Source organism: Epinephelus lanceolatus, chromosome 9, assembly GCF_041903045.1.
Source record: "Epinephelus lanceolatus isolate andai-2023 chromosome 9, ASM4190304v1, whole genome shotgun sequence".
Classification (NCBI taxonomy): Eukaryota; Metazoa; Chordata; class Actinopteri; order Perciformes; family Serranidae; genus Epinephelus; species Epinephelus lanceolatus.
In genome coordinates, this window is record NC_135742.1 from 1,087,777 (window position 1) to 1,103,767 (window position 15,991).

Consider the following 15,991-nt stretch of genomic DNA (forward strand, 5'->3'; position numbering starts at 1 on the left):
TGACCTCATGTTTCCCAGGTGGTTAAAGACGCAGCGTGTGTACGGCCCGTAATGACGGCGCTGGATGCAGGAAGAACCACAGATACTCAGCGTGCTCCGTCAGTCCAGCATCAGAACTGGTGAACTGTCCCTTTAATACGTTCAGCTTCACCTGCATGATGTCACGACTGAGACACTAACTGTCTCCTGTGGACATCGTCTCATCGTCTCCTAATCTGCACAGAAACACAGACGATAACTTTAATGGCCGGCGGCAGACGACCTCGTGTCTCCTTGAGAAATAAGTGCGTCGTTAAAGAAGCTGCAGAGCTCATAAAGATTAAATCAAACTTTATTGTTCTCTGCAGACGAACACAGAGCGTCACAGCTCAGCACAGGAAATATACACAAACTAAACTCACACAGAGAGTTCGGAGTCGAGCTGCTGCTGCTGTCGTCATAATAAAGACATCAATAATAATTCATTATAAAATAAAGAAACAATATTTTCACTTCATTATTCAGCGGCAGCTTCCTGAACCAGCCCAGTGAGACTGACTGAAATATAACGTGACAGAAACTTTAATAAAGTGACCAGAGTGAGCGCTCAGAGACACTCGCACACGTACAGCTACGTGACGCTGAGGAGGAGGAAGAAGAAGGTGAGAGGACAGACGGACTGATGACAGAGCTCTTTGGTTAAAGTGAGTTATAGCAGCTTCCTGTTGAATATTAATGAGGTGACGGCAGAGTGCTGCAGAGCTGATGACATCACACTGCAGATGGACCAATAAAAACACAGACTGACTTTAAATCAGCTGTTAAAGTCCCAGAGAGACGGAGGACGTCCAAATGCTGAGGTCATAATGCAGCACTGACCAGAGCAGAGCAGAGCAGGGGGGTCGGTCAGTGTCCCTTAACTGTGAGGGAAAAGTCCTTAAGTGATGTAGAGACACAGAACTTTTTCACTGACCCAAAGAGAGGATGTTATAAAACATCTAAGAGAAGAAAATCTTAAACGTTTGTTTAATGACGGCAGGTTCACTCATTTACACACAGATGTGATACTAAAGTCTGAAGAACTGAACAGCTTCATACATATAGAACATAACCCTTTGGAGGAGGAGCTGCAGAATCAAAACAAGATTTAAGAGGATTTATGATGAAACTTCTCCTGGTTAGAGTTCATTCAGTGTCCAGGAGCTGGATTATCCTCAGAGGTCTCTTCCTCTCAGAAACACACACATCAAACACCTTAGCTTCTCTCCGTAAGTATGACACTTAGGGGAGGCTTAACTTCCCCTTATCTAAGGGACTTACTTAAAGGTGTTGAAGGGAATCTCCTGAAATGCTACCTTAGTTATGGAAAAACAATAAGGCATTTACTGCAGTGAGACAGATTTTAGTGTCCATGTGTGCTTGTGATACCTAAGGTGTTTTGTGCAACAGTTTAACTAAGTTTAAGGGATTTCTTAAGTATAAACCCAAAATAAGGCAAAAACCTTAAATACTTATGTGAACAGTTTACAAAAACCTGAGGGAAAAGACTTAAGGGTGTTGTGTCTTTTATTTTAAGAAAGCCTTAACTCTTTAAGGGGAATCTTAACCCAGTAAAAACCCTTAATGAAGATGTTTCACATTAAAATAATCAGAAATTATCTGACGCTGCGTCACAGAGGAGCTGACGTGAACACATGAATGTCTCTATCTAGAGTCAGTGTTTGGTTTGTCTGTGGTATACTACTACTACTACTCTGTGGTAGTATAAGTAAGGTAAAGGAGGTTATTGGGTTGGTGTGGGGAGCAGTGAGACCTGGCATTAGGGGAGTGTCTCTGGGACGCCAGAGATCACTGTCTAGCCTCCTGGAGGTGTCGTGGACCAACTAGACGAAACACTGGTGAAAGGAGGTTCCCACCCGATGACCCCAAAGACATGTTAGTTATCACTGCTCACTGGTCTGTATAGTTAAGCCTTGCCATAATAGCTTATCATAGGGCTTAGGAGGTTATTCACTGAGTGCTGATCCTTTTTTTTTTTTTTAGAGCACAAACTTCTTGTGTTTATTTGAATGTCCGTTCTGGGCTACTGTAGAAACATGGCGGTGCAACATGGTGATCTCTATAGACGAGGACCTGCTCCCTGTGTAGATATAAACGTAACCCAGAACACAACCATTAGATTAGATTATAATCTGAAACACTGGAGGTTTAAATGAGTCCATGAATAAATTAATAAATATTCGATTAAATGAACCAAAAATATTCAAAATGAATGTAGACATTAATCAAGTCATAAAATGTGTTTAATTTGCTTCTTTATGTCATTAGTTTTGTATATTTTTTATATGTAATTTCACCATTTTTTATTTTTAGTTATTTTTTATTTAATTTAAATATATTTTTGAATGTATTCATTTTTGTTTATGTATTTTTTTTATATATGTATTTTTTCTTTGCATTTCCCCCATAATTTATTCAGTTTTTTATTTTCTTTCCTGTTTCATTATGTAAATGAGGAGGCTGTCATTCAAAGTGTGTCTACATTTATTTTTAAGATTATTTTTGGCACATTAAATGGAATATTAATTTAATTATTGAGTCATTTAATTGATGCTGGCAGCCTCTGTCCTCCACAGGAAGCTGCTGTGTATATCCAGATGTTGCGCAGCCTCGTCAGCAGCTGCATCCTGTCTGACAGAAACACAGTAATAATCATGTCTCTGCTGGATTAGCACTTCAAACGTTAGCAGCTAAAGGCTAGCAGCTAGCGCAGGGTGATTAGCACTTCAAACAGCTGCGTCGTGAGGCGAGACGTCAGCAGAGCAGCTCTGACAGGAGCCACAGATACAGGAGGAGGCCTCGGTCCTCCAGGAGCAGGGACAGAGGAGGAGCAGCGTTGTTTATGGATTATGATCCACGACCTGTCAGAACGATACAGAATAATGTTCAGTCACCCAGCGAGTGTGAATCTGTGGATGATGAGCAGATTGTGTTCTGGTGGTCAAAGCTGCGGTCAGACAGGACAGAGAGATGAAGAGGAGGCAGAGATGCTGCAGGATCTTCATCACTCATTGAAATATGAACACACACACACACACACACACACACACATATCAAACACATGTTGACATCACTCAGTGTGATGTCAGCTTCGTGATGATGTCATTATCTCTGATGTCTGACATACATTTGGAGTTCTCCCTTCACTCCACACTCTGCATTGTGTAACTGTTTTCAAACTCCTCCGAGCAACAACTGTCACACTCTCACACACACACACACACACACACACACACTCACACCCACACACACACACACACACACACACACACACATATCAAACACATGTTGACATCACTCAGTGTGATGTCAGCTTCGTGATGATGTCATTATCTCTGATGTCTGACATACATTTGGAGTTCTCCCTTCACTCCACACTCTGCATTGTGTAACTGTTTTCAAACTCCTCCGAGCCACAACTGTCACACACACACACACACACACTCACACACACACACACACACACACAGTGACAGGCTTTGAAGAAGATTTGGATCATGAATTAAGACATGCAGCTTTTTGCTTTCAGTAAATTGTACAATGAATAAAACAACCTGTGAACGCAGCACAGACTCCGTCTCACAGGACGCTCATGTCTGATGTCGATCTGTCATCGGTCGAGGAAATAATTTACCACGTCTTTCCAAATGTCTCCAGTCAAACTAAACCTCAATGAAATCCTTTTTGCTCCGGACTTCTGATCTCAGACTCTCCGCCAGATCAGCAAGTTTTCTGTTGCTGCTGTGGAAGGAGCAGCTCTCCTCCTGCGGAGTCTGCCCAGTTAGCATGAGTTAACACAGCAGCAGTGCTAACATCCAACACTGAGGCGTTACAAACTCACACCAACCATTAACAACCATTAGGTAACGTTAGCCATTTGATGCTAACAGTTAGCCCTGTCACTGTGTGTCTGCCTGACAGTATTCTGCAGGGATGGATGCAGTCGATGCATTCTGGGCTTAGCTCCGCCCAGGACGATTGTGATTGGTTTAGAGGAACAAAAACAAGGCAGAGCGTGCTGACACAGCGCTGTGGAGAAAGGTCTGACTGATCAGAAACAAACGTCCATAAATCCACTCAGACAGAATAAAAACAGAACTTCACCTGAGAGTCATCGTGTTTTTAAGTTTCCTTCAGGATCTCAGTGATCCAGTGTCTGAACATGGAGCTGCTAACAGATGATTCATCCAACCTTTAAAGGAGCTATATGTAAGAAATCTAAAGCAAATAGTCATAAGATCCTCCTAATATGTCACAGAGACTAAGGAATAATGTTCATATAACATACTGATCTCACCGACAACAATAGTACAGCCAGAATATTCGCATTTAAAAAACATTTTTACAGTCTGCAAATCATGTTTATGTTTTGAATTTGTGTTTTGGCCTGTTGCGCCACCCACCGCCGTCTACCAGTCACACAGTCAGTAGAGTCTCAGCATCAGTTACAGTTATGACTGAGCTACAGCAGCACGGCAAGCAGCATTAGCAGTGTCCTGGTACATAGCATTAGCAGTGTCCCGGTACATAGCATTAGCAGTGTCCCGGTACATAGCATTAGCAGTGTCCCGGTACATAGCATTAGCAGTGTCCCGGTACATAGCATTAGCAGTGTCCCGGTACATAGCATTAGCAGTGTCCCGGTACATAGCATTAGCAGTGTCCCGGTACATAGCATTAGCAGTGTCCCAGTACATAGCATTAGCAGTGTCCCGGTACATAGCATTAGCAGTGTCCCGGTACATAGCATTAGCAGTGTCCCGGTACATAGCATTAGCAGTGTCCCAGTACATAGCATTAGCAGTGTCCCGGTACATAGCATTAGCAGTGTCCCGGTACATAGCATTAGCAGTGTCCCAGTACATAGCATTAGCAGTGTCCCGGTACGTAGCATTAGCAGTGTCCCAGTACGTAGCATTAGCAGTGTCCCAGTACATAGCATTAGCAGTGTCCCGGTACGTAGCATTAGCAGTGTCCCGGTACATAGCATTAGCAGTGTCCCGGTACATAGCATTAGCAGCCGGCTCCTCCTCAGCTGTATCCTGGCAGCAGCGTTAGCAGCAGAGAAGCCGGACTTGCTCGAACGGTCCGCTGGAAAACTGAAGATCAAGGACGTGGCGACGCGGTCCTGCCACGGCAGCCGTCCGTGGGCAAACAAATCAGTCTCCAGCGTGCTGCTGTCCAGCAACCTCAAATCTGTAGGGGAGGGGGGGGGGGGGGGGACACGACTCACAGCAGTATTTTGAATTTGAGTGCAGTAACTGTTTTGGCCACATTCTTACATACAACGCCTTTAATGGAGATCACTTTGACTGAATGGAATTATATACAACAAAGAAGTAATGCCCTGTTACTGCTGTAGCTAGTTAGCTAGACATGCTAACATTGGCAGCTTACATCGAGCGTACCAACACACAGTTTAATGTATTTCTTTATCTTTAGCTACTTGACCACAGAAGCTATAAACTGAGCTCAGCTATGATTGAACGGTTAATTTAACAGCTGTGAACCACCAGAATACAAAGTGTGCATCATCTGTTAGCTCGTTAGCTACTGTTAGCATATCATATCTACTGTTAGCATAGCTCACGCCTTGTGTTGATAAGTGCGATGCTATCAGACTTGTTAGCATGTCTTCCTTTATATTTCTGTTGAAGTCAGCTGGAGCTTCAGTCTGACACTGGTCTTTAGTGTTATTCTTTTTTATTCTAATATAACTGTGAGTTTGAGTTCATGTCATCAATACCTGTAAGCTACAGGGTTAAGGTGGTATTTTGTGTAGTTAAGGTGGTACTTTGGAGGGTTTGGAGTGATAAAGTGGTATTTTAAAAGTTTAAGGTGGTATTTTTGAGGATTAAAGTGGAGTTGCAAGGATTAAGGCGGTATCTTGGAGGGGTAATGTGATATTTTTCAGAGTGAAGGTGGTATCTTGGAAGTTTAAGGCGGTATCTTGGAAGTTTAAGGTGGTATTTGATACTAGCTGCAGATGTGAATAATATTTCAGTGTTCATGGTGTATTTTTTATTTCTCACTAAATGATCAAAGTCTTCCGCTATTGTGTCTCTGACGAACTTTAATCTTTGACAGATGTTAAAATATGTTTAATCTCTGAGTTCATGATCAATGTGTTTGATTGATTTTGGTTTTTTTCCATTTCAAACTGAATCCAAATCAGGGCTGGATATTTAGAACAAACTCAGTCAGGTTAAATATGTGTGTTGATATAAAGTATTCTGTATTTGTCTTCAGGTCCCGTGTGTCGACTCAAACCAGCAGTCCGTCAGCGTATGATCATAATAATCAAACGTACAGAAGATATATTCACTAAGATAATAATTGCACATATCGTTAATGAGTTATATCCAATTAACGCCAATTCTCAGAGTGGCAGAGCGCACTCTGGACACTCTGTCTGTGGAAACGGAGCAGCAGAGCGCCGAGCGGAGTGAATGTGTGATTAACTTAACCGTTGGTTCATTCATGTAGAAATATAACGCTGCGTTTCTTCCACCAACAGGGCTCTCATTTTAGTGTAGAGCGTCAGACTGAATTTACCAACGCACCATGTCAGGTCACTCACTCTCCGGGACCGCCAGTGTTACTTGAATAAGTAAACACTGACCAACGGGACCAGACTGGCCGACCCGTATGCTCTCACTCAGTGGATGGATGATGTCACAGGAAGCCAATCTTACAAAGGAGGACCACACTTGTTTGTTTTGCTATGGAAGCTAACGTTAGCTAATGTGCTAAAAAGTTAGCGTTGCAGAGAAATCCAATCTTCCTCTTAATCCCTCCCCAGTTTCTGATGAGGTGGACATGATAACCCTTAATACACATAACCTTATTCATCCCTACAACAGGAAATACTTTTTCCCTAACCTGATATGAAGTGTGCGCTGCACATGTGAGCATTTTTGATGATGGCCTCCGTCCAGTCCTTTGGTCTTATCACATTTAACCATAGTTGTCTTTGTTTTTGTTGACGGGCAGTGGCGGCTGGTTTTGGTCTGAACATGGGATCTGCTGACAGTGAAGAAAATATAGAATAATATCAGCCGTATACTTTATGATAACAACAACAATAATAATAATAATAATAGTAATAATAATAAAGTATTTCAGATATCCAGCCCTGATGTGACCCTGTTCACTGTGACGGGTCAAAGGTCAAACTGATGATGTCTTTTATGTTTGAGATGAAACACCATCATCTGCGTGCTCCCCCCCCCCCCCCCCCCCCCCAACCCCCTCCCCTCATCCCCCCCTCTGTTTCCTGTTACACACACACACACACACACACACACACACAAACACACACTCCAGGTGAGATGGCATTATAGCAGCAACACTGTTGTTATAATGATCTGATGACACGTCATCGCTCATCCGCCATCTTTGCCCCCAGTCCCCCCCCCCCTTCACTCCCTCTGCTTCCTGTGACATACTTCCTGTTGTGTTTCTGTGTTTGAGCCTCACGTTGTTGTTGATCTGTGTGTATTTGTGTGTTTGTGGCTGTCGACAGTAAAACAGAGTGACGCTGTTTTACTGAAACATCATCTCATCTGAAACACACACACACACACACACACACACACACACACACACACAGAGTCAACATTGATATAATAATGAAGTCAGTAGCATCAGTGTTACAGTGACACACTGACCACAGCAGGGACTGTTCTTTATCTAAATGAGTTATTAGATTTTAAAACTGACCCTTTGATGTTTGAAAAGTACAAACAGTTTATTTTTGGACAAATATTAAAAGAGACGCAGAACAAAGTGATTTTATGAAATATCTTAAGATCTCACATGGTCACAGTTTGTTTTACCTGACGGAAGCGTTTGTCGCACACGATGTGTTAAAGGACCGTCGGATATTTGAAAATCCAATGTTAATTTGTGTTTTTACAGTCTGACTGATAGATGGGGTTATTTTGGGGATTTTCATTTTTATTTTCTGTTGTTTTTTTTGGTGTTTTGTTTTGTTTTGTTTTTTAAATGTAAAGTTTTTGGCTGTGCTGATCAGTTATAATTTGGTGATTTGAAGACCTTTATTTATTTAACATTTCTGGCTGTGATTAATTTTGCAATTTTGGCAAATATTTAAAAAAATTCCTGCGTGTTTGGAAGGCGCGTTTTTTTTTTTGTTTGTTTGTTTTTTTAATTTGTAGTTTTGGCTGTAATAAATTGTGTAATTTTGGCAAGAAAAAAAAGCTTCCTGTGGAGTGGAGGGCAAGTTTTTATTATTTAAAAAAAAAAATCTTAAAAAAAAAAAATTTCGTTTAAATTTTTTTTTCTTTTATTTACAGTTCCTGGCTGTGATAAATGACATCATTTAGGGGTGGGATTTCTTTTTTTGAAAATTCAGATTTTTTAAAAAAATGTTTCCACATTTTTCAAAAAAAGAGAATTTTTTTTATTTTAATACACAGTTTCGGTGATTTTGGTGTTTTGAAGCCACGTTTCCTTAAAGAAAAAAAAACATCAAAACATTTTTAAATTTCTTTTTAAATGAACAGTTCCTAGCTTTGATAAAACCATAAATAAAGTTTGGCACTTTTTAAAGAGAACATGTTTCTGACCTGCCCACACGTTCAGACACATGTTCTCTTTAAACATTCTAAAAACAAAATCTTATATTATTTTGTTTTTAGTAGATTATTCATTTTTTCTTTAAACTTCTGTGGAAAAATAAATACAAAATACAACCAAAATTACCCCCCCCCCCCCCCATAAATAAGGAACAGTCCCTTAACACACTATTACATTAGAAACTTCAGTTATTAGCTACGCTGCACAGTCACAGTAATATACTTTATTATACCACATGATACCACATGATACCACATGATATGACATGATATGACATGATATGACATGACAGTGCACACAGAGGTGTGAGTGTGGCTGTAGCGATGTGTGTGTGCCGCTGTGTGTTAATGTGTGTGTGCACCTATCGTATCATTTATTTTAGGATAGGAAAAGTAGAGCAGAGCCCGAGTCCAAACCCTCTTTTAGGTCCATCACTTCGACCTCCGACCTCAAACGCCGTAGGGCCTCCGGGGACGCCACGGTAAGGAGATGAAGACCTCCAACTCCTCCTCCTCCTGTCCTCCCCCTCCTCCTCCCCCTCATCCTCCTCTTCATCCTCATCCTCCTGAGTTTACTTTCATATTTGTGTCTCTCTCCTCATTTCTTCAGTTTGTCTCCTTTTATGTCAGTTCTCTTCATCACATTTTGTTTCTTCCATCAAAATGAATTTTTCCATGTCTTTATTCTCGTCATCTCCTCCTCTCCTCACCTGTTTCCTCATCTCCTCTCCTCACTTGTTTCCTTTCCTTCCCAGCTCCATCATCTCCTTGCTGACTCATCAGGCCGCCCGTCTGTCAGTCAGCTCTCTTTATCTTCTCGCCTCCATCAGCTCATCTGTCCCACAGACAGACAGACAGACAGACAGTGAGACAGACAGACAGACAGACAGACAGTGAGACAGACAGACAGACAGATGGACAGACAGATGGACAGACAGGGTTCCTGTTGTTGCCGTCAGGGTTTTATTTTTCACTGCGAGTCGTCCTCTTGCAAAGGAGAAGTGAAGAGGGTCAGACTGTGTGGTCTCTACTTTCTGTTTGTGTCCTTCGTCCTGTCTCTGTTTGTGTCCTTCATCCTGTCTCTGTTTGTGTCCTTCGTCCTGTCTCTGTTTGTGTCCTTCATCCTGTCTCTGTTTGTGTCCTTCGTCCTGTCTCTGTTTGTGTCTTGTTGTTTGTCTCGGTCTTGTCTTTTTCCTCTCGTCCTTCCTCTCCTGTCGTCTCTCTGTCCCTTCATCTCACCGTCACTGTCGCTGAAACAAAGCGTCTTTGATTCTTGTCTCGTCCTCGCAGGTCGTCCAGCAGAGACTCATTCCTCTCCTCTAACTCGTCTCGTTTTCAGCATCCTGACGGTTTTAGGAGCCGTGTGAATTAAAGCTGTCAGAGCCCATGATGCCTCTGGGCCTAAACGGCGGCTAATAAACGACTCTTGTTTCAGCAGTGGAGTCTCTGCCGGAGTCGAGCTCGTCACTGTCGATGCTTCTGGCTTCACTTTCTTCTTTTCAGCTTCACTTTGAAGAACTTGTGCTTGTTTGTGATTTTAGTTTCTTCAAACTCAGAGTTTCTCGTGCACTCTTAGAAAAGCTGTTGGGCCTCAATCAGAGACACTTTGACTGTGATGACGTCTTTTGTAAGAGTGCAGCTCTGAGATCTGAAATGTGACCAAGCTTGTGTGTTTGTGTTTGAACTCCACAGCTGTCGACTGTTTTGCATCCCCTCTGCCTGCAGACACTCTGTTGGTTTAATGTGAAGGGAGTCTGAATGGAGCAGGGAGTCCAAAGAGTCTTTTCTCAGGCAGCTGGTAGTCAACATGGAGACAGATTTGTGTTGCAGCTCAGTCAGAGTGTTCAGCAGCAGCACACAGTCTGCTGTGTGACCACTCAGGGTTGGGGGGGGGGGGGGGGGGGGGGCGGGTCTAACTCATTTCTCTTTGTGCTCATCTCTCTTTATTTTCTATATGAGTGTTTTTCTCTCTCAGTGGATTTGAATGGTGTCCAGACTACATGCTGTACTACACACACACTGCCTCTGTCCTCCTCTGCAAGCACGACCGACCTTTAGACTGAACGCACACTTCCTGTTCAGCCCAGCACAGGAACCAATCAGCTGTCAGCTGACCTCCACTCAATTATTCATGGCAACAGTGAAAAGAGTCCAGAGTGACCGACAACCCAAAAACATCCAGTTTACTGAGACATAAAGAATCACCTCTGCTCCAACAATCAGTCAGCTGATAATAACAATAAACTTTATTTAAACCTTATCTCTCTTTCAAAGTGCTTCACAATAAAAAACAGAATGAAATGAATTCAGACACCAGGCCACAGTCAAACAGCTCGTTCTCACTCCAAACTCGACAAACTCCGCCTCCATGTCAGTGATGTCAGCGCCTGACACAGACCGAGGCATCTGTCACAGCGGTTTGATACGCACCAGTCAACTGCTGTTATATAAAGAGGGAGAAAGTCTGTGTACTGAGGTGGACGGGTCAAACAAAGCCCAGACTGTCATCTGTTTGTTTCCTGTGTGAGTTTGCACAACACGTTTACTCTCAGGTAAATAAATAAATAAATAAAGACACCTTGAGCCTTGAATTTTAAGACTTGATGTTTGTTTCTAAATCTGACCACCACTGTTTGCATCTAATGAGCAGAAACTGGACATTTACTGTGAAAAGGGAAGTTTATTTTGAAAAGACAAAGTGCACGTGATGAGTGTAACGTCTGAAACTGACACAAGAGGAAATCTAACGTGTTATATGTCGGTCCACTAACAGAGCGGCGGTGTGTGACGAGTTGGGATGAGAACGTGTCGGTAGAAACATGATAAGATAAAGTAAAAACTTTGGGAACGACCCTTTAAACTGGTGAATCTGGGATATCGACCAGTACAGAGTTCTGGTCAGAGAACAAACAGTCATCAGACTCATCAGACTCTGTACTGGCAGAATGAGAAATTTTACAGGCTGCAGCGTAGAAACGAATCAGAAACATACAAATATACACGACTGAGTTATTATTATTATTATTATTATTTATATTATTATTATCATTGGTTAGTTACCAATAACCAAAATTAACTTAACTGGGACAGTGACGTCACACAGAAAACACAAACAGCAGATTCACAGTCATAATAATGCAGACAGTCAGCTCAACATGAAGCTGATACTTAAACAGCTTCATAACTGCAACAAACAAACAAACAAACAAACACAAACTACAGAGAAATAATTTAATTAATTTCACCATGTAAACAGCAGCAACGTTAAAGTGACATCATCAGTGACCTCAGCACCCGAGATGATTGCACCGCCGAAAGAGTAAGACACACATAAAAACAAAAGATTTAAGATTTCAAAATAAGAGTCTCTAACTTAAAAGTATGACTCCAGAATAAGAGCCTCTGAACTAAAATGTCTATAACGTGAAGAATTCACAACAAAATGTTTTTTTAAAAAAAACAGTAAAATCACTGAAAAGCAAATTCAAAAAAAATTTTTTTTAACAAAGTGATTTAAAAGACGAGACAAGGTTTGTGTCCCTGATCCCAAAGTCTAACAGCTGTGTGGACGATAAGGAGCGACACATCTGAGGGGATGTAAGGCGACACTCAGCCCCTCCAGGACGTTGTCATTACAACACTTCCTGTAAATTCAGCCAATCCCTATGAATTCTGTACAACCTCGAAATTTCGTCCAGTCACCTTCAACTTTACAGCAAATTTAACTTTTTAGATCAGGTAAGATCTCTTAACATTGTCAACCAGCTGCTCTCTGTCTCTGTAGCGCCTTTTACACTTCCTGTTCAGGGCAGATATATCGCACCGTTATTCCACCTCGTTGTTCTGTATATATGGTACGACTGAGGAATGCAGGGACAGTCGTCTCACCTGTAATCCACCACAGGAGGGTCGTAACAGCGCTGAAATGGTGTCTGTATAAACAGAACAGCTGGCAGGACGGGACAGGTGTAGGAGATTTAAGCAGCTGTTAGCAGTTAGCAGCTAGCTCAAAGAAGAATAACAGCAGCTGTTAGCAGTTAGCAGCAAACTGAAAGAATAACAGCAGCTGTTAGCAGTTAGCAGCTAGCTCATCAATGACATGTGATGTCATTGTTATTGTTTATAAAGAGCTGCTGACACGTATGTTATATGTCACACTAGAGGCCAACACTGTTGTGTTACATGTCATGCCTCTTTTGACTCTGTGATGTCATCATGCTGTCTGACATCACACACTGGAGTGAAATGATGCTTTGGTTCTGTGTAAAACACAAAGGGGGCATAAAGACAGGACTCTATAGCACCACCTCTTTGTGGCTGCTGTTCATCATGAGTCTGCAGCTGCACCTGGGACAGGGTCACACACACAGTGACAGGGCTAACTGTTAGCATCACACTGCTAACATGGATGTTAACCGCTGCTGTGAGGTTTCTGTCCAAGAAGCAAAATATGACGAGTCGTGACGAGATGACATTGTGCTGTGTTAGCTCGTGCTAACATGACAGAGGGAGAGAGCTGCTGACAGAGACGATCCTACAAACACTGCACTGAACGGCATTAACAGCTGATTGGCTGTTGAAACAGGTGACGTGCTTTAAAACCAGCCGCCGGCCATTTGACCAGCCAAGTGTCAGGTGACATCATCAGCCGGCTTGAATCGAGCTCAGACCGGCCAGTTCACACCACTGACACTTTCCTCTGTGACGTTCTGAAACGGTTTGATGTCGTCAACAATCTTTGGTCTGAGCTTCAGGTGTCAGTTATACGTCAGAATCTGTTCTAAACACAACAGGAAGTCAGGATCAGTGTTTGTGAACCTGAGTCAGAACCCTGCAGCAGAGTTTAGACAGGAGAGGAGTTTTCACTGATGCCAGAGAGAGCAGAGTTACAGGAGTTTAGAGGAGTCGTTCTAAAATAAAAACAGTTTCCAGATTATTGGTGTCAAGAAAAGTTTAATCTTTGAAATGTTTCTGAGATTATCATCGATCAGCTGACTTTAACAAACTGAAGCTGCGACTGATTAAATATCAAGTTCCTCCATACACAAACACAAATGTTTAACCATGCTGGAACTATTTCCTGATGAACAACAGCGTATCCCTCCGCCCAGGGCTAATGTGCAGTGTCTCCTCTGTTGAGGTTCAGTTAGTGAGCTCAGGGTTTGGTCTCTCACAGGACGACTCATCCTGCTGAGATCTGACTCTGCTGTTTACAGGATGTTATCAGGGATTAGTTTGTTGTTGTTTTCTTATCTGAACAGCTCAACAGCAAACAGGTAAACACAGGTAAACACAGGTAAACACAGGTAAACACTAACAACAGCTGAATACAGTCAGGATGAGCTGCTGCTGCTCGGCAGCTGCAAAAATAAAAAGCTCCCATAAAACCAGCAGCAGCACTGACCTGTCACATCAGGCTGGATGACTCTGGATGGAAACTGAAGTTAAAGGAACAGTTCAGAGTTTTGGGAGCGAGGCTGTATGATGCACTGACCCACAGTCAGTGTGGAGCGCTGCAACAGGGCGAGAGTTTCATGGTACGGTAACGTCTCAGAAAATGTCACGGTATCACAGAGGTGATGTCATCATCAGTCAGAACGATCCTCACAGGACTGAAACTGAAACATTTGTTCATGAAGTTTGGTTAAAAAGTCTTTTAGAAAATAACTCAAAGCAGAGATTCAACGTCCGGTCCAGCAAATGTGCACTAACACTAAATGAGTCATGCTTGGTCAGGACAGAGCTGCTTCAGCTGCACGAGCTCTTCAACATGGTTTCCATCCAGACACGATTATAAAACCTCTGCAGCTCAGAGACTGTACATTAACATAGGGTTCTCCACATGCTGCTCAATTATTCCCACATCTGTTTCCATGGGAACCAACAGAATATCAATACAAGTTCAACAGAGCTGCAGCAAACAAAGACACATCACCGACAGAACAGAGACTGAAGACGTCTCACTCACATGAACCAACATGAAACTGCTCCTCCCTCAGTCAGTCCGTCCGTCCGTCCTGATGCTGCTCAGACAGACAGACATCTCATGTGGCAGATCACATTTTATTTAACCAGAAAAATCTCTTCTTCCAGCGTGTCCTGGTCACAGCGACGTCACTGGTGCTTCACACGACATTAACGATGGATGTAACATCAGTGTCTCAGGCTCTGTGTCCACATGGCGGCAGGGCGCCGCGCTGCGCTTCATCTCAGCACCTCATAACAAGCAATCACAGCATTTTTTTAATGACGCGCTACTCATGGGTTTCGCTTCTATGACAACAACAATACTGACGTTAGCTAGGTAGCTAACGTGACGCTACATGATCAGAGTGTTAATTGAGGCCAGTAAACATGCTGTGTCTTTAACCGCCTGGGAAACACAGGGACGGACGCTGGGTGCTGCTCAGTGACAACTTTCAAGAGCACGGCGGCAGGCTGCATCTGAGGTTGCTAAGCAACCATAACCAGCGCCAAGTCATTGCCTATTTACCTGAAATCAGTGCAGAGTGCAGGCGTCTTTGTGTATTTTGAGTTACATTCAGTCTCATTTATTCACCACAGTGTCACAGTGTGTCAGGGCTCAGAGGGCCGTGGCGTTGGTGAGTTTGTCTTGTACTCATAGTGGGCGTGGTTTGTTGGGGGCGTGTCCTGTAGGCTACATCGTAATGTGTCTGAAACAATACGTCTCCATTAGATGCATACAGTCTTTTTCAGAATAAACTTGCGTCAGTAAAACAACTCTTACTTACGTTTATTTCCTCGTGCAACAAAAGCACGTAGCAACCACTGATGTCTAACGCCAACTTCAGTTCGACGTGAAATACTGACGTGAGATGATGATGTTTTGTCGTTGGTTTTAATTGGTCTTCCATCTGTCTCATACCGACATCATCTTCACATAGAATAACAACATTTAGCTGTTAAGTTACGGAGAGCAAAACAACACAAACAGCAGCACGTCACAATGTTCAGGCTGTTCTCATAAATGTGTCATATGTTTTCCTACGAAAAGCGATGCACACAAATTCGTACGTATCCCACGTATTTTGAAAGGCTGTGATCATGTGACCAATGAGCTGACGGCAGTAAACAAGGAAGCAGTCCATTTTACGGGTCGTCCTCACCGCGTGTCTTTTCCTAACCTCAGTAACTTTACGTTAATTACGTAGCTGTACGTTCAGGACGTTATTCGTGGGGCACAAATTCTTAGGATGTCATCCAAACCATTCTACAAGAATATGTCGTAACATCTCAGGACGGACGGTAGCTAAAGCCGCAGTAGTGATGTCACCAGTGCCAAGATTTTAAACTAGAAGTGCTCAGAGCAGCCGCACAAAAAAAGGTGAACT

The 15,991-nt window shown here is 42.7% G+C and overlaps 1 protein-coding gene across 2 annotated transcripts in view; it reads left to right on the forward strand.

The window, feature by feature from the left end:
• Nucleotides 1–15,991, forward strand: part of grin1b (glutamate receptor, ionotropic, N-methyl D-aspartate 1b) — a 90,242-nt gene that overhangs the window by 66,061 nt on the left and 8,190 nt on the right. The window lies entirely within an intron of this gene.